At 37.8% G+C, this 20699-nt stretch overlaps 1 long non-coding RNA gene across 1 annotated transcript; it reads right to left on the bottom strand.

The window, feature by feature from the left end:
• Positions 1 to 9800: 9800 nt before the first annotated feature.
• LOC135135285 (uncharacterized) lies at positions 9801 to 11144 on the bottom strand. The gene is made up of 3 exons (XR_010281484.1): positions 10927 to 11144; positions 10748 to 10869; positions 9801 to 10699 (listed from the first exon to the last, which is right to left on the bottom strand). It is a non-coding gene; the product is annotated as an uncharacterized LOC135135285 (long non-coding RNA).
• Positions 11145 to 20699: the final 9555 nt, after the last annotated feature.

Below are 20699 nucleotides of genomic sequence, written 5' to 3'. Positions count from 1 at the left end.
GGTGTTCCTTGTTTTCGACGCTGAAACGATTTCGATGATGCATTCCAGGTGTAATAGCGTGGCATGTCAGCATACAGCAAAGTGCGAGCAAAATCATCAGTTTGACAGACTGTGAAGAAACGTGTTAATGTTGTCGACGGTGGACGTGCCGCTCTGTCTGCCGCGTTCGATTCATTAAAATAAACTCGTTGACCATTTTCTAAATGGACTGCCAAATGGACTACTGTAGGGTGTCTTTCATGGATCTCAAATGAAAAGATACGCCAAATTGCTTCGTTGCTACTTATATAGCGACCCATCTGGTACTGTGATATTTCATCATTTGCATTGGTTACAGCGAAGACAGCCATATCGCTACCTTTGTTAACATATTTACATATGTACTTTATCGACTTCACAGAGTTACAATATTCTACATTGATGTGAGTCTCAAAAGCTTTGGACAATATTGGCGAGTATGGCACAATCCAACGATTGTCTACATCAACATTTTGTAATAAGAAGACTATAATACATTTTGATTATGTACTGGATAAAACTGTTATCGATCATGTTAATGAAGTTAAAGATCTTGGTGTATTATTTGACTCGTCATTATCTTTCAAGAATCATTACCTTACTGTTATAACCAAAGCTTTCAAACTGTGGGAATTTTTATGGAGAAACTGTAAAGATTTATCTCCTGCTGTATTGAAGATCCTCTATTGCTCTTTAGTTCGACCTCATTTAGAATATGCTTCATCCGTTTGGTATCCAATATACGATGTCGATGCTGCTGCTCTCGAAAAAGTCCAAAAAAAGTTTTTAAGATGTATGGAGTTTAAACTTGGACATCAACATCAGAAAGGAGAATACTCAAATATTCTTACTTTCCTCAACATGCAAACTTTACATACACGTAGACTAACTAGTGATTTAATATTTCTTCATGGGGTCATCAATAGTTCCATTGATAATAGCGCCATTCTGGAGAAATTATCCTTCCTTATTAGCCCTCCGGAAATTAGAAACACCAGAAGCAAGCAAATTTTTAGAATTAGTTCGTTCGCCACAAATTTAGCTCGTAATCACCCCTTGAGGAGAATGATGTTAGTTGTAAATGATCTTTGTAAGCATGAAACATTTAATTTATTTGATAGTTCTAAACAAGTGTTTAAGAAGAATTTAAGATTCATTTTGAAATAGTAAAGTTTTTAATTTAGTATTTTCTAATGGATATATTAATTATAAGTGTTAAATAAAAATTATTATTATTTTTGTATTATGCTTGTGCCATTATGTATATTTTGTAAATGGATTTCCGTTAATAAATTATTATTATTATTAATTAAATTATTATTATTTTGTCCTCTTACCTTCACAACTACCGATCGCCCATTATCCGCAACTGATCGCCGACGATACAATGGGTATCCATCATTTCCCGTTATAGTTTCAGCAAGCAGGCCTCTTGGGTATCGCTTGGAACACTTGCCGTCGACCATACATGGTGAATTGTAGTTGAAAAGTCCGCAAGGTCCATGTATCATGTGTTTGGTAACTACTGTATGCAATTTTGGGTCAACTGTTTCATCTGGAATTTCAGCTGAAATTATGGAATCAATCTCATCTGGCCTTATTTTGTCCACTAACCAGACTGTGGGCATGCAATTATCATGCTCCTAAAAGTTAGGCAACCAACATTACACTGCCGCCGGATTGGACAGTCACTTCGGGATGAACGAGGATACCCGAAGAACAAGAAACACGGGAAAAATAAACCGACGCTCGCTCTCTTCCATTCGTGCGGTCTACGTAAGCGGTTGTGTCCCGAGTCGCGTCCAACTTGTTATTGTTAGTTTTTAAGTTGTTATGTTGATACAAATAAATTCTATTCAAGTACGACCGTATTTCTATATACGAACAGCGAACATCAACAATTGGTGACCCTCGACAGTAGAACACAAGTGTAAATAGCGCGTCGCGTTTCGTCGTAAGTACCACGTGCAATTGGTATTATCAGCAAGCGACGGGGTACCGTTAGATAAGATGGCGGACATCGCGGACAAACTACAAGAAGTCCACGTGAGTAACGCCATGACAACGAGTTGGAACATCGCCGCCATTACCGCAAAGACGCATTCGCGAACGCAAGACAACGACGACACCCGCAGCTCAATAGCAGCATTAAAAACCCAGATCGCAGCGCTCACAGCGGCCATGGAAAAAATGTCCACCGACACAGGGCGCCGTTTCCAAAGGCAACAATATCGCCCCCGGTCGCGAAGCAACTCTCGGAACCGTCTTCAGAACCCCAACTGGTGCTACTACCATAACAATTTTGGTAACAGAGCAAGGAAATGCCGAGCCCCTTGCGATTTCCAACCGGCGGGAAACTAGAACCGCCGTCGACACTTGAGGCAGTGCACGACGGTACTACCACGCCACAACAACGCCTTTTCATCACAGATCCGAAAAGCAGCATTCGGTATCTAATCGACACTGGAGCGGAAATACGCGTTCTGCCAAAAGCATTCGCAGGTAAGCACCAGAATTTGCGCCCAACTGAAACATTGCTTTTCGCAGCAAACAACACCCAGATCCAAACCTTTGGCGAAAAACTCATGCTGCTAGATCTTCACCTGAGGCGACCATACAAATGGGTATTTGTAATCGCCGACGTCGCAAAACCCATCATCGGCGCGGATTTTCTAAAGTACCACCATCTCTTGCCCGACCTACGTAACCGACGACTGATAGACGCGACGACGCGCCTGTCAACTCCGGGACGCCTGTTGCACTGTGACCTACCCCACATCTCGATGATAGCGAAGACAACGCCATACCACGAGCTGTTATCTCGGTACCCAGAAATTATGCAAGCCCCACCACCGGGAACCGCACACCAAGGCAACGTCTACCATCATATATTCACAGAGGCTCCTCCGATCGCAGAGCCCCCACGAAGACTCGCCCCAGATAAGCTCAAGGCAGCAAAGCTCGAATTTCAATACATGATGGAGCAAGGTTGGTGTCGCCCCTCAAAAAGTCCTTGGGCCAGCCCGTTACATCTAGTGAAGAAGAAGCAACCGGGAGAGTGGCGTCCATGCGGCGACTACCGACGCCTCAACGGTGTAACAACGCCAGACAAATACCCAATTCCCCACCTGCAGGACTTTTCATACAGACTCGAAGGGAAACAGGTTTTCGCGACGATAGATTTGGTCCGCGCGTATCACCAAATCCCGGTCGCGGAAGAAGACGTCCCAAAAACGGCGGTATGCACACCTTTCGGACTGTTTGAATTCACTGTAATGACCTTTGGACTACGTAATGCCGCACAAACCTTTCAGAGGCATTTAAATTCAGTGATAGGTGATGTAGACTTTTGTTTTTCATACATTGATGACATTTTAGTTTTCTCCCGCGATGAAAGTGAACACCGCCAACATTTAGAAACACTTTTCGAGAGACTCAGAAACTTTAATTTCCGTGTGAATCCTGCAAAGTGCGTGTTCGGGGCACCCAAGGTAGAGTACCTAGGTCACATCATTTCCGCCGAAGGAGTCCAGCCGCTACAACACAAGGTCGACGCTATAGTAAATTTCCCAAAACCCGTCACGGTGAAAGATCTAAGATGCTTTTTGGGAATGATAAATTTTTACAGGCGATTCGTCAAAAACGCCGCCGAGTTACAATCACCGCTACACCAGTATCTGCGCAATTCACGCAAAAATGACAGAACACCCATCGTTTGGTCCCCGGAAGCAGAAACCGCATTTCAAAGATCGAAAGAGGAACTCGCAAATGCCGCATTATTAGCTCACCCATCGGGAAACGGACCATTACGGCTCACCACAGATGCATCGGACACGGCTATAGGAGGAGTCCTAGAGCAGCAAACTGGAGGAGCTTGGAGACCGCTTGGTTTTTTTTCAAAAAAACTCAGCCCGACGCAGCAAAACTACAGCACATATGACCGAGAGCTGCTAGCGATTTATGAAGCAATTAAATTCTTCCGGCATATGCTCGAAGCTCAAGAATTCGTGATAAGGACGGATCACAAGCCGCTGATATACGCATTCAGACAAAGGGCCAACAAAGCTTCTCCGAGACAACTGAGGCAGCTTGACTTCATCGGTCAGTTCTCTACAAATTTGGTTCACGTAGCAGGTGACGACAACACCGTGGCAGATACCCTGTCACGCATCAACGAAATTGCCACACCAACCGTGATAGAACCTGACGAGCTGGCCAACGAACAGGAGAACGACGCTGAGCTGCAAGCACTCCTTAATTCGAAAACTACCGCACTGAAGTTGAAAAAACTTACCCCTACCGGCACAGACACTGCAATCTGGTGTGACGTTTCCACTAACAACATCCGCCCGTACGTACCACCGCGATTCCGGAGGGAAATCTTTAACAGGTACCACGATTACGCACACCCAAGCGGAAGAACCACGTACAAACTAGTACGAAACAGATTTGTCTGGCCAGTCATGGAGCGCAGTATCAAAGAATGGGCCCGCACCTGCGTGCCGTGCCAAAAATCGAAGGTAAGCAGACACACGAAGGCACCTTTCAATTTTTTTGACCCGGCAGAGCAGCGTTTCGAGCACGTCCACGTGGATATCGTGGGTCCACTTCCACCCTGCCAAGGCTTCCGCTACTGCTTGACAATGTCAGACCGCTTCACACGATGGCCCGAAGTAGCAGCCATGGCAGACATATCCGCAGACACAGTCGTGAAAACGTTTTACGCAGCCTGGATCGCCCGTTTCGGATGCCCCCGCCGTATAACGACTGATCAAGGAAGGCAGTTCGAAGCAACCCTCACGGCAGCCCTGACCAGCCTACTTGGCATCAAGCGGTGCAGGACAACTGCGTACAGGCCGCAAAGCAACGGTTTCATCGAACGGTGGCATCGAACCATCAAGGCCGCCATTAAATGCCATGAGGAAGACAATTGGTGCGACTTGTTGCCAACTGTCCTTTTGGGACTCCGCACGGCAGTAAAGGAGGACCTACAATGTTCACCGGCTCAGCTGATGTATGGTACCCAGCTTCGCATACCCGGTGAATTCTTTTTCACAGGCGACGATGTGTCTGCCGACCCTGCAAGTTTCGTCAACAGGCTGCAGACACACATGCGACAGCTTCGACCGACACCAACAAGCCATCATGACAGCCGACGTACCTTCGTCCACCCCGAATTGTCAACGTGTAGCCATGTATTTCTACGGGACGATGCTGTAAAACGACCACTGCAGCAACCATACAGCGGCCCACATCAAGTTCTAGAACGCAATAGTAAAACATTTAAAATTGTTGTGAATGCCAAACCCGTCACCGTCAACATAGACCGACTGAAACCAGCCTTTCTGCCGCAGGAAACAGAGCGGAATAGTCCAACAATCGCCGTGAAAACATCTCAAAAAACCAGCAGTCGAGGTCGGAGGTTAGAGCAACCTGTCAGATTTCGTGACTATACGAGATAGTCACTAGGAGGGGAGTATTGTGGGCATGCAATTATCATGCTCCTAAAAGTTAGGCAACCAACATTACACTGCCGCCGGATTGGACAGTCACTTCGGGATGAACGAGGATACCCGAAGAACAAGAAACACGGGAAAAATAAACCGACGCTCGCTCTCTTCCATTCGTGCGGTCTACGTAAGCGGTTGTGTCCCGAGTCGCGTCCAACTTGTTATTGTTAGTTTTTAAGTTGTTATGTTGATACAAATAAATTCTATTCAAGTACGACCGTATTTCTATATACGAACAGCGAACATCAACAAGACTAATATGTGCGCATGTGGCAATCCACGCTTTTGCCATTCCACAGAATACATCCAACAACGGACTCGGCCATACACAGAATGCTTTATTAAGAAATTCATGAGAGATTTTAATTTTTGTTTAAAAACTCTGGCAGTTATAGTGGTTCCGGTGAGAGATTGGGATTTCTTGACAGTTGACATGTAAGTTGGCAACAACCTAACACTATAAAATACACTGAAATTTCTACGCTGTCACTCACAGCTGGCTGTCACTGTCTCTGTTACAAATGTAAAACTACTGAAAGTTCCATTACTAAGGTTAGGCCACTTTTCTGACTCTCATCTCCAGTGCTTCTTTAAGGTACGTGTCCATTTGAGAGGGCGCTTGCGAGAAATAATTCCAAGATCAGCCCGTAAAGCTATGGTCAGGCCTGTTCTCAACTGGGTAAGCGTATCGCTTGTCCAGGGTTTCTACCTGATTTCTCCGAGTTTGTGAGCGACTCTCACAATACGAACGCTTTTCGTAGTGTGACAATGATCTCCGATGAGTCTGTTTTACCACAAAAATTCTCGAGTAATATAAAACTTATGTTTTGTAGCGCTTAGATTAGAATGATTTTGAAATTTCAAATTTCGCGCGGATGGTACACTTTTCTTCGCGTAGATTTAGTAACTTTTCTGTCACTCAATCTCTCACCGTACTCAGTATATGTCATGTCTATCAACTAGTGTTTGGCTATGTAGCAATTCCCTCTTGATTTCGGACCATTTAGGGTTACATGTGAATGTAACAAATAAGTCTGGGCGGCCATAATGCCTAACATATGACATAGCATCCTGAGCATATTCATGCATGTGGCGTGGGCTTCCTATATAAGTGGCTGGCAAAATTGTCTTTCTTCCCACATTATTCACATTGCCATCCGCATTTATAGCATCACGGAGATGAATGTCAATCGTTCAGTCTCAATTTTGACATACATGTCAACTGCAAACTGATGAAAAAGTCTTTGACACATCAAAATATGATTTACTTCACCTTGACGGATCATGAGTCTGTATGAATAGAAATTCATAGCACTAACTTTTTTGTTGGTTTCAGCACCTGCAATCAAAAATGATAAATGTTTAATTTGTTACTTAGATGAATTGAATTAAAAAATATTATTTAATCTTGTTCAATTTATTTACCTGTTACTTCATTTACCATTTTGATATTAAAATGGTATTCATCTTCCCCCTGCCAAAAGATCAAAGGATATTGTAATGCATCATAACTCCTGTGTGTTTCAGATACACGTTTTAAATCACTATTCCGACGATGAAGCACAATATCTCTAGATTGTACATTTTGTCCCACAATGACAACAGCCACTTCGTCAATGGTAGGTGAATTAAACCTCCTTGTGTGTTCACTGGCAGGTGTTTTGTCAGCTCGAATGATAATATTATGCCTATCAGATGGCATCCGATCCAATGCTATTTAAACATGTTTACTAAATTGTTATTCTGATGAAGAAACATTTGTAATTCATGGACAATGGTTCTCTTCACTGTTGGATTGTGAGCACAACGATTATCAACTTCCGCATCTGAATTGCCCATAAAATAAATTTGTAAAAATTGATAATCTGCATCAGGTACTGGTAACAGTGTCCCCAATAAGTGATAAATTTGTCCTTGTATCTGTAATTTTTAAAAATTTGTCGATTAATTATTTCCGATATATACATTTTAGTACATATTGAATATTATAAAAAAATATTCTGGTATATAATACCTTGAAAGTGGGCATGAAATTGTCCTGTATAATATGTGTAGCGCCAAATGATGTCATCTGGAAACAGCTGTTATATTTCTGAATGTTGGCCAAGAAGTGCTTAGAATCATTTCCAATCCCAGAAACTAAGGGCCGGTTTATAGAACATCGAGTTAAATATTTAATCCTCGATTAGTTTAACAGAGAATTAAAATGTGGAATATGAGCCCGTGATTGGTTAAAATATGTGCGTTGCCTGGCAACGGACCTCAGTTAAAAGTTAATCGCGAATTAACTTTAACATCGCTTTCTATAAATCGGGTCTAGAGATCGTAAAGGATCTGGTGGTGGAACCAATTGTGGCAATTTTACTTTGCCTCCAGCACAACATAATCCAGTAGATTCATGAGTGTATTTTAACGCCTTACAATATTTACAAATTATTTTCATTTCCCCAATTGTTACCGATTTGTCGGCACTATAATCAATTGCCGGATCATAGTGGAATGCAGCTCGTTCAAGAATCGCAGGAGCATTCCGTCTGCGGATTCGATCAATTTCATTATGTCGTGATTGCTGTTGTTGTGTTTGATGTGCACGAACTCGTTGCATTCTAAGCCTATCTACTTCATGCTACTTCATTATCACTCACTAAATAACGCAATTCTGACATAGCAATACGACTATTTTCTTGATCTGTCTCTCTCTGGTCATCAGTGCGGTTAGCACGTGAGGTAGCTCTTCGCACATTTGATTGACTGCGACGACCTAAGTCAGGTCGTCTTCTCCTCGGCATCGTAAATTGTAAATAATCAAAGTGAGAAAATTTTTCGCTCACTTAGCAGTAAAGTGTCACAATCACAAAATATCAAAAAAAAAGAGCACATTACCTGGAATGTCACTATCACAAAGGATCGCCAAAGTAAAGAAAGTTCTCGCGCACTCATAGATATTATAACACAATATCGTAATACTTCTTTCCGTGTTCTAAAGTGCAACAGGATGGATTGACATATTAGTTGGTTGTCAAATCTAATGTCAAATATTATCGTTGCGTTCAGAAATTTAATTTGTAACAAAACTTAATATCTAGTCTAGGTCTAGGTAGTCTAGTTTGGTCTTGAAATATTTATGAAAATTCAGAGAAGGTTTAAACGGTGAGAAACAAAAATACTAAAAACAGAAATTCTACTTTCCAATACAACATGTTCTGAGCTGTGAAACATTTGATGTCTTTTGTCTTTTTAGAAATAAAAGATTGTCACTTGGTTGTCAAGAAGAAAAGTGCTGTTTTTGGGGTTTTACCGGCAATTATTCGAATTTTTCTCACCTTTTAAACCTTCCCTAGACCTCCACGGACATTTAAAAACCAAGATAAGATAAATCCATTCAGCCGTTCTCGAGTTTTAGCGAGACTAACGAACAGCAATTGATTTATATATATACAGAGTCATCAAAATTGATTGAGAGAGTTGGTAAACCTGAACTTGAATAATTTGGTTTATTAAGTTGTATAAAAATATTAGCTGTCAGATTTGAAGTTTCAAGTTTCAAATTTCAAAACTCAGTGGCGTCTTTTTTCGACTTTTTTTTTGGTAAAAACATTAGTTGTCAGATTTGAAGTTTATAATTTTTGTCACGCCACTGAATTCATTGCCATATAACCTTAAACAAATCTGTCATAAGGTTGACAAACTTCACGACAAAAACAGGGGGTACCAACTCTCTCAATCAATTTTGATGACCCTGTATATATATATATATATATATATACATACAGTTAAATCCATAAGCTTGTAACCACTCGTTAAATTGTAAGGTTGGCATTACAGCCAATGGTGTTTTTTACATGAACAGATTGGTAACGACGCATGTGTCAAAATTTGACAATCACGCGCGAGCGAGTTTTATTTAAATATCTCACAGTTTGTTATTAAACCATATCATTGAAAAATGGTACCAACACGGCATATTGTGATAAATAAGCAGATGAAAATGGCACTTGCCAACTGTCACAATGGATTGAAACTTGCTTATCCCCAAGCATCCTCCCGAGAACTTGAATTCAAGCTTGCAAAAATCTTTTCAGTATGTAGTTATTCTTATACCATGGACGAAGAGTACTATATTATGAGAGTAACGTATCGACATTCGGACCTTTTTTTATGTTATTACAACATGGTGGTCTGTCGAAGGACTTTCAGTTTTAACTACCTCAAGTTGAAAGTGTATATCTCGCTTTTTAGTATAACATTGTCTTTTCAAATTTTATACCCACTCTTTATATCCTACACAATACAACTAAATGTCCCTCATTAAATTCAAACACTGCAGAAACTTTCCTTGTAAACTCATTTATTCCTATCCTTTCCATAGTGTTCCCGATGTCAAGCCCACAAAATTATAACCCAACCCCAATCTGGAGAACCTTTACAAGAAGCAAAGTGGAAACCAAAACAAAAATCGCAGTGGTATTCAAATTTGGAATTTAACGAAGATCTAACCTACTGTATATTTGACAAAAACAAAAAAAAAAAATAGTTTTTTACTATTCGGGATTTATTTATTTTTGCGAAAGAACATCTGGAATATACAGCAAGTTTAAATACTTTACATCGAGTATTAAAATCCATGGGATTCAGATTTAAGAAAGTTAACAGAAAAATTTTTGCTTTTTGGTTATTTGGTCTATGTGTTCCCAATGTTTCTAACTACTCCTGTAACAGTAAGTTTAAATAAACTGTCAAATTATTTTCAACATACCTATTATTTTAGCCTCTGAATTTTGTGAAGTTACATTTTGTTCATTATTACCACTAAAATCCTCAGGACAGAGGAGCATAGTGGCTATGCTCCTCCACCTATCACCTTCAACCAAATTCCTTGTACACTTTGTAAATAATTAGTAGTTCCAAATGAGAGTTATTAAACATAACATTAAAGACTTCTTGGTGTCTCATTTTTTTATGAAAAATTGGTCAACTGTTGCAACTAATTAAGGTGAACAGTTATCTACCTATTATAGACAATTTTGGTGTTGCTCGCGAGATTGATCATTTCAGTTGGGAGAGCTGGTCCTTCGAGTCAAATCATATCATGGTTAGCCACACATATATCCCGTACACTCATGTACAATAATTTAAACAAATTCTGAATTAGGTATTCAGTTATTCCCCATCTGTAAAGCGATTTTTATAAAGTAGCAACAATAAATAAATCAATTCACCTTGTTTTTTTACCAGCCCAATATCTGATTTCATTCGTGACTCGTATTTTTGGGTTCGTTTTATCGTAATTCGTAAACGTATCGACTGCAAGTCTAAATTACAGTAGGTGGTATTCTTCTTTCTGCAGATGAAAGATAAAACACGTTTCTATTTATCGTTGCTCTTGTATCATAATTACCATGAAGACTCAGGTTATCGTGTTTTTATTGAAAATTGTTTATCAATTTTTACAATATTGCGACAAGTTACAATGATAATTATGAAATAACTTGTGCAGGAGTGCAAGAATTGCAATGAAATCGAACGTAATCATGTGTCGCGAATACATGAATGAACTGACATTATATTGACAGGTCACCAGATATGTTACCAGGTTACTAAAAGACAGATTTACACTGAATAATTTTTTAAAATTTACACTAGGGAGTGGTTACAACCTTATGGATTTGAGTTTATATATATATATATCTAGATATAATGGGTTTCTCGAAAACGGCTCTAACGATTTCGATGAAATTTACAGGTTGGGGGTTTTTTGGGCCAAGAAATCGATTCATCATAGTTTTAACTTCTGAAAATTACAGCTTCATACATTTTCAGCAATTTTCAGGCAGTGAATTATATTTGTTGCTAGGCAACATCAGATGACACTACAAGAACACGAGATTGTTTTATAAGAGAAGTTTGGGTGACAGTCCGACAGTACGTTTGACGTAGGGGAATGTGGGACAAAGCGGAACGTGGAGGTAAAGTGGAATTTTTGCTTAAAAATTAAATAAATGATGCCATCTGTGGTTAACGTACTGAACTATGTTAATTACATATCAAAGGTTCTTTTAGTGTAATTTTCCTCTAAAACTCCCATCGGTTTGCCTGCAGTTGTAAAAACAAAATATTCTTGCCGTTGGATGTAAAAAAACGGTGTGTTTTACGAAGGTTTATGGTAACTGTTAAACAACATTCCAAGTTTTTGCTATATCAGTGTCATTTGTGCGGCATTTGTCTTTCGTTGAAGGTAAGTTTCAGTTTGTTTCTCTATCTTAAAGCTGGAACCTCAATTTGTTTCTTGTCGGTTGCTACTATGGGGTAAAGTGGAAAATTGTTGTGTGGGGTAAAGCGAATATTTTTCCACTATGCCCCATACAAAACAAGGTAAAAACACTGAATCGTATTTTCAGAATTATATCAACATGGTGCGAAATTATAAACGAAAAACAAATCAACAATCGTGGTCTAAAGAATCCATGGCCTCAGCAATTAGGGATGTGCGACGTGGGACATTGAAATTAAAAGCTGCTTCTTTAAAGTATCAAGTTCCGGCAACAACGTTATATCGACGTGTGAAATCGGAGAAAAACGTTAATGAAGCTTCAAGTAAGTCATTGGGTAGATTTAAGTCAACATCCAATACCCACAATCAAGAAAAAGAGTTGGCAGAATTCATATTAGAAATGGAGAGTCGTTTATTTGGGTTAAGCTTTAAAAAAGTGGGTAACTTGAAATATCAATGTGCTATTAAGAACAATACTCCTAATAGTTTTAATCACAATACTGGATTAGCGGAACGTGGTTGGGTGTACAAGTTTTTAGGTAGACAAAAAAATATCTCATTGCGTCTCCCAGAAAAAACTTCGGCTTCTGCTTTTAATCCGACTAATGTTGGCAACTTTTTTAAGTTGTTGGGGAGTTTGATCGATAAATTTCATTTTCCACCCAGCAAGATTTTTAAGAATGATTAAAAGGAAAAAAGAAGGTTGGATGCTCCTCATCAGCAGAATGAGGATCACTGGTTTCGGTGCTGCTGGGGTCTACGTACCTCCACTGCTGATCTTTCCCCGAGTACGGCGCAACCCAGGTTTTGAAAACGGTTTGCCCCCCCGAGTCAATCGTAGAATGTCTCCAGTCTGGATGGATGCAGACGGATATTTTCTGTGACGTCTGGTTCGAACATTTCCTAAAATATGCCCGACCTTCTGAAGAATTTTGGATGGTCACGCGACACACCAAAAATTTAAATTTAATAGAGAAAGCGAAAGCTAATCATGTGCACATCCTTGTCTTGCCACCTCATTGTTCGCATCGCACTTGACTTTGCATTTAACATATATTACCCACAAGAAACACGAGCATAGCTAAGACACAATCCTGGTAAAATAATAACATTATATGAAATTGCACAACTGTTTGGAAATGCGTATCAAAAAGCCGCGACTGTCCAAACAGCATGCAATGGGTTTAAAAATACAGGCATTTTTCCGTATAATCGAAATATTTTCCCAGACGAAACCACCAATAGGAAAGAGCCTAATGGTGAAGCGCATAGAAATGCCGCTACTACTGCTGAAGCTAACAGAACCATGTCACCTCGTGCGGGTTGCTCAAAAGAAAGAACACCCTCTCCACAAGTCGTTTTACATTTCACACCTGAAGATCTGATGCCTCTGCCTAAAGCAGGTTCACGAACAGAATCGGCAAGAGGAAAAAGAAAGGGAAAAACAATGATTTTGACTTCTACCCCAAATATGGAGGAGATAAAACTTCAAGTGGAATCTAAACGATCTGCCAAAGTACGGCAATTAAAAGAAAAATATCTTTTTCTTTTAGGTGATTCTCTTTTGACTGAATTGACCGACGGAAAGTATCATACAAAAAAACAATTTGTATGATATTTGCTTTATAAATATTCAAGAAAATGGTTGTGTAATTGTAAGCTTTCTGAGACAAACTACAGATATTTTTGTCTTTCCTGACGTGTCTGACGAAACTGAAATATTTTATGAGGAAATAGTAGGCAAGGTAAAGGCAAATAATCTGAGGCATGGCAAAATTCAAATAACATAATTTAAGTAAACCTTTCTTTTCTTTTTTCTTTAGTTTCAATGTTATTAATAGGCGAATAGGGATTTTTTTGTTTTTGTTTTTAATTTTTAATTTGTTTTATTTGAGTATTTTTTTATTTTAAATTTTTATTCTTTATATTCCAGTTTCATCTTTTTTTTATAATAAGCAGTTATTTTTACATATCATTCGAATTTTCACTTTGCCCCTCATCCTTTTTCACTTTGCCCCATATATGGGGCAAAGCACAACATTTGCAGAGATTTCTAAAAAAAAGAGAATTTAAAATGCTGTTGCAAAAGTTTCAATTTAAAAATTAGGGATTGATACATAATATATGTATCTACTACTACGCGCAAAAATAGCTTGTGATGAGCTACCCTTGAGTGTGTAATTATTTATATTTTATTAAGCGGTCCGCTTTGCCCCACATTCCCCTACCTTTTTATCTTCAGTTGTACGTACCGAAACAGACTCCACTGTATAGAGGACGTTAAAATTCACTTTCTGAGCTGTGAAAATTTACGGAAAACTAAACAGTGAGCGGATAAAAGGCACACGAAAGTGCGTTGAATTGAGGTTATGTTGTCAAGCATTCATTTCAGAGGTTCCACGGTCGGAGTCAATATGTCATCGTTTTCCGGGATGGGACCGTGTTATTTGAGTTTTTTAGCTCAACGTTTCGCACACTTTCGTAAGTGGCATCTTCTGGAGCAGAGTTAAGATTGAGAAATTAGGAATAACGCAAAAGAGCACGGTATAATCTCAGTATGTTAACCACACCAGAGGTGAAACTCTTCTGGCAGTAAGAATGTGGTTGTGACCTTTTTCTAGAGTCGAGAGAGAGAAAACTAGGAAAAAAAAAGAACGACACAGAGAGAACTTGGGTAACAAATGAGATTTTAATAAATGTCAAACAATAATTCCAGTTTTCTATTCTTTAATCTCTACATGTCACTCATCAGTATTTAAAACAAATACTGCTTATGGAATTTCTTTTGTAATGTGTATTTTGAATTAGCGCGTGTACTTCAAAATGCATACTATACGGATATTTATCTCTCCTAATCTGATCTAATACTACCAAACGAGCCGAGTGAAGCTCGGTCAACCAGATATTTATTTATTAAATGTTTAATTGAACTATAGATGTATTTATATAAAATTGATTCAAAAGTTTTCACAAAATTGCAAAGCAAGGATATAGATCTGTAATTCGAAATTTGATTAGCTTTACCATTTTTGAAAAATGGACAAATCATGACTTTTTTCCAAATACCAGATTATCGACGATCCGGGGTTGCAATGTACAAAGTTGCTGTCAGCAGCAAGAGGAGACGGAGGAATAAAAACACTATTAAAGTAATGGCCGAACTCAAACTCAGCGAAATTGTAACTGGGTATCGAGTACGCTGCTTTAAACAATTTTGCAGTAGGCGTTGCGTTCAAACATTTGCAACGAAAGAAGAATGTCAAAATATTTTGTTGACATTTTGCTTTTCCGACTAGTATAAAGATTATGGCCTGTCCAGAGGTATCATACGTGCTGCCATCTATTAATAATTCAAAAACGACAAAAGAATTATTAACACTTTTTGAAAGGCACAAAGGCATTCATACCAAAACAAACCACCATTACACGTTTTGAAGTCTCATAATGTCAAGTCAAATTAAAATTGAATAAAAATTATTAAGTGTAATTATTAATAGATGGCAACACGTATGGTACCTCTTGGACAGGCCATAATCTTTATACTAGTCGGCCATGGCTTTTCTAACTAAAATTTTCTTAATTTCTCAAATATTCTGTTGAACAAAATCCTTTATTATTTGTAGAACAATTTATTTTTTAAAAGCATCTTAAGCCTAAAAAATTTCGAGTTATTTTATAATAATAATAGTAGAGTTTATTTTCAAACGTCATATAACTGACACTTATATGACGGTCTTACCGGGGTTTAAGTGTCATTTCTATGACACCGTGTTTGAGCGGCGTATAAGTACTGCTTATACTCCACCGGCGTATAAATAAAGCATTTATACTCCGCCGGAGTATAAATATGTGAAAATCATTGTGGTTATCAACCATAGTAACCATGGTAAGTGAAATCAAGGCAATTCCTTAATGAAGCAAGAAGATGGGAAATAATCATTTCAAAACAAGATTAATCGATTGAAAATAAAATATTGTATTTCATTCGGAGTTTAAGTGACTTTATGTGACTCGTATGGACTTAATTCGCCTCGCTATTGCTCGGCGTTTAATCGTCCATACTCCGTCACATAAAGTATCACTTAAACTCCAAATAAAATAATAGATATTTATCAAAGTGAATATTTTTTTTCTTTCTGGTAAAGGACGTAATGTAGCATTTGTCGCTATTAAGACATAACTTATTGGTTTCACACCACATATTAATTACATTTAAGTCGTGCTGTAGATGCATACAATCGTTGACGCAACAGATTTTATTGAATATTTTCAGATCATCAGCAAATAAAGCTTTAAGACATTTTAAAAGTGGGGGTAGGTCATTAATAAATATAAGGAAAAGTAGTGGCCCCAAATTAGAACCTTGGGGAACTCCTGATGTAACTTTAAAAGATGGAGATGTGCAATTTTTGTACATAATTACTTGTTTACGATTAAAAAGATATGATGAAAAAAGATTACATAATGAATTCGAAAACCCAAAGTTCTGTAAAAGTATATAAAGATCAATTTGGTCAAAGGCTTTTTGTATATCTGTGTAGATTACGTCTACTTGTCCCTGAGAATCTAAAATTTTGGAGACATGTTCTGTAAAAAAAGCAAGATTCGTCGCAGTGGATCTCTTTTTCACGAACCCATGTTGATCAGAAGAGATTTTATTGTTAATCTGCTTAAATAAGTATCCATAGAGAATAGATTCGAATAATTCAGATAAATTGGATAGAATTGATATGGGCCTGTAATTGTTGTTCAGGATGAAAATAGGAATATTATCGAAGCCAAAAAATGTCTTATTTTTTAGGTTTTTAATCCCAAGAAAAATATCTTCAAGATGAAAAATATCAACTTTTACATTTAAATGCCCTTCCTTATTATCAGAAAAAACCGAAGTGCTAGTATTGTTTGGATCTAAATCAACATAAACACTGCAAAAATAATCTTTAAACGCGTTTAATATGGCATCAGTCGTCAAAAGACCTTTGCCATTATAATGCATTAAACCTGAAATTCTCGGTTGTCCATTTTTTTCACGCACAAAATTCTAAAAACCTGATGGATCTTCACATAGAAGTGACTCACACTTTTTCATATGAGTTTTATAGAGTGAGTTGATTTGTTTCTTAACTAAACTTCTGAGATCTTTATATTTGCTACAATAATGTGTTTTACATTTCTTATACATTTTGTGAGCCTTTTGCTTCTTTTTAATGTTAGTGAACCATATAGGATATAACCGATTAGATTTTTGTGCACGTTGAGGAACAGTACGTTCAAATATGGAGTAAACTAAGTAACAATTGTTTACATTGTCATATTGCTTTACTATAGACCAATCTGTATGAAGAAATAAATCGTACATCGTGACAAAATTCGCTTTCGAAAAATTGTAACTGCTGAAACTAAAATCTGGCGAGAAATTAACACTATTGCGAGAGAGAGTAGAAGAGCGAACTGTTATTAACAAAGAAGGATGATGTTTATCTTCAGGTACCAATGCATGATCGTCTTCAGATACATCACATTTAATGTTACTTAGAACTAGATCTAAGGTACGACTATTATAATTGACTACATTATTAAATTGAGAAAAATTAACGTACTGCTGAAAATTGTACAAAGTCCTACATTTTGTCTCATCTTGATTAGTGTTATATAATACAACATTAAAATCACCTATTATTATAACATCGTGAGAACTAGAGTTGATATAACTACAAGTCTCAAGACTCTCTAAAAATTCTTCAAAACCTTGCAGACTAATCTTTAGTGGAATATATATACAGCAACGATATGCAGTGTCTTTTTAGTATTGCACTTAACCTTACAGGCCACAATGTTAATTATAGGTGAAATATTTTGCCGTAAAGATGTCAAATCTATTCGACTTACTGTAGCAGAGTTTTTAACGGCAATTAGAACATCTCCACCTCGTTGATATTCAGATGTATAATCACGATCACATCGGTAAACCTCATACATTCTAGGAATTTTTTATGTATTTCGTTAACCATGTTTCACTAAGTACGATATACGGATGATCGTCACACAAAACTAAGTTATAGAAGCTCATCAGTTTGGACCTGAGTCCGCGAACATTTTGGTAGTACACTTGTGCAAAGTCTTTAACGCAGCGAGATGTAATTACGCACTTGTTTATTTTCGCCTATGTTTTCATTTGTTGTATGGGTTGTTTCACCAAGGGAAAAATTGATGGTTTTTCTTTCATGGATCGTTTTTGAAAATATCTTGCAATATACGTTCCCTGGGGCCATCTATCAGCATCCATAACTTTATCTTTATTAAGATGGTCGCCTGTTATTTTGTAAGACGAATAGCGTTCAGGGTACTTGGATAGAACGGATTCGCATGTTACTTCCGGGAAATCCGCTTTTAGAAAATTAACTACTTGATCTGAGGTAGTATCGGGACTAAGCCGGGATATATAGAAGAATGCTTTTTTAGTAGCTACTTGTAAAGTCATCGAATTATTGGATTGGTTAGTACCAATTATATAATTTGTTTTCTAGAGGCTTTTTAGCTTTCTGTTTAGGTTTTTGCTTTTTCTTGTTCTCGACTTGTTCATATTGGTGGTTACTTTATCATTTTTCGGAGGAGAATGAATGTCTGCAATAATTTCCCGGTCTATTCCTGATTCATCATCATCTTCGGATGAAGAATCTTCTATATGATCCAATACTTCTTTTATTTCTGTTTCGGCGAATGATTTCGGTAAAGGTCTATTGTCACTTCCTCGGTGCATATTTACATATGTAGAAGGATGATCGGTCCGTAAAAACATTGAAAACATTATCTCTCGTTATCGATTTATTGAAGTTATCCACCGTTTTTGAAAGTACAAATTCTAGCTTAAGAGCACTTACTTCATTTTGAAGGCTCAAAATGAATGCATTTTGTGTCGTAATCAAGGATTTGCAGTTTGTTAATTCTTCAATTAAAGTAGAGAAACTATCTTGACAGTCGCACTGGATTGTAAATTAACTGAAAAAATCAGCCAAACACTGGTTAACAACACTATGTAGATCAGTAGTATCCTTTTTAACTTTTGGACCCATTATGAATATAAAAGTCAAATATGTTTTGGAAAATATTCAAATTCAATTATGTAAACTACACAAATTATTCTTAGTGAATTCACGCTCACACACTCTTGTCTAGCATGACTGTATTAATGTAGTTGTCGCACCGCGACGTGGTAAATCAACGAATGACTGTAAAATCGTAATTACCGGGTAGGTACATAAGACGCTCATGAATGAGCTCTTTACAGATCGGGAGGCCAAAATAGTATATTATTAGCCAAGGTTGCAGAGCCAAGCATTCTAGACCGAGCGCAAATTAGAACCCGAGACGCGCAGCGTCGAGGGCTCTGAAGCGCGAGGTCTAGAAGTGGCTTTGCAACCGTGGTTAATATACTATTTTTTTCACTTGTAGAAACCATAAGACAATAAACTGAAAAAATAAACGTTCAATTTTTTGACGCAACATGATTTTGTTTTCATTTCCAATCAAACTTAATCTAAATCTTCAACACAAAGAAAACCGTTTATACTTGTCGCTGAGTTAATCATTTTATCTTCTACCGTTTACCAACTACTCAAGTAATGTTTGTAGCACACATTTGTTCATTTTTTAAGAAATAATCACATCAAACATTACGTACATAACCTCAATTTTTCTTTTTGAACCGGTGGTCGCAAAAGTTGAATTTGCTACCACTAAATGAGTCGACATTTGCATGCGTCATGGCTGCTAGTGAAAAAAGAAATTATATTAAAAACACCTCGCCCACTTCAACAATAAAACAGTTGCTTCATTATCCACATCGAGTTGAGCATTTTGCTAAATCAAAAAGTATCTCAATGGAGCTACGTCTTTTTCTAAATTAGATTAAAAAGAAATCACCAAACACCGACAGCATCGGAACTTGTCTGGTTGATGCATTTTGTTTTTACAATCGATAATATAAAATATAATCTCAATTTCTGAAAAATTCGAGTTTACACACTTTGAACATTACGCTGACGATATTTTTTGCGTGTCAAGCTAATGTCCGTTCGCAAAACTCCTGCACTGTCAGTGTCAGATTTGGAAAAAATTACCTGAGTGTACTGAGTCACAGAATATCATACAGTAAGGACAGCTTTTGAAAGCCCCATAAGAAATACACGTAACGGACCAGAACAACAATAATCGACCGTTGGGTAAGGGCATGACCTTGAATTTTGGCTTGAAACTGTAGTGGCAAACCTTGTTACTAAATAAAATTTACCACCATGTCAACATTGTGCGTCAAATTTGACATTTTAGGTGTTTGGCATTTAATATTGTAACTGTGATTTATTATTTTTACTGAATAGAAAATGCGCGTTCGAACAAATAAATAGAATAAATAATCTTGTGGAAACTGTACACAAGGCACAGGGGTGCGGTATGCTGGTCTGGACACAGTTACGAGGACTGCTTCTATATATCGGCCACATGAAGGTAAAATTAAGTTGGTAGAAAATAGTGAAGCAAATCGTTTTTCTAGGGCTGCAACATAAAAGGTGGATGCTTCATGTAGCATCTTAAGCTCGCTACTCACGTTCCAACGCCGCAGTACAATTGTTTTGGATATGACGAAATTGAAGTGTTTTTGAACGTCTGTGTATGCGATCAAGCAAATCGGTTGGATGTGGACGGTTGGTGAACAAGTCTGTCTGCAGCAGCAATCCTGTTGTATTGGATGGAAATTTGATCATGTGTGGACATGACTCAACAGTGTATGTTATTCAAACCGTGAGAGCAGCTATAAAAGTACATTTTCGTCATTTCGTCAGACATGTTGTCATCACGATCGCAAATTTTTAACTGCAAGTTCGTAACGTGTGTATGTACTT

The sequence above is a fragment of the Zophobas morio genome, unplaced genomic scaffold (genome assembly GCF_036711695.1).
Source record: "Zophobas morio isolate AGI-343-1 ecotype UQ-CSIRO unplaced genomic scaffold, CSIRO_AGI_Zmor_V1 ptg000024l, whole genome shotgun sequence".
NCBI lineage: Eukaryota > Metazoa > Arthropoda > Insecta > Coleoptera > Tenebrionidae > Zophobas > Zophobas morio.
The sequence above is the reverse complement of the archived record's forward strand: the minus strand, read 5'-3'. Positions and strand labels throughout refer to the sequence as shown.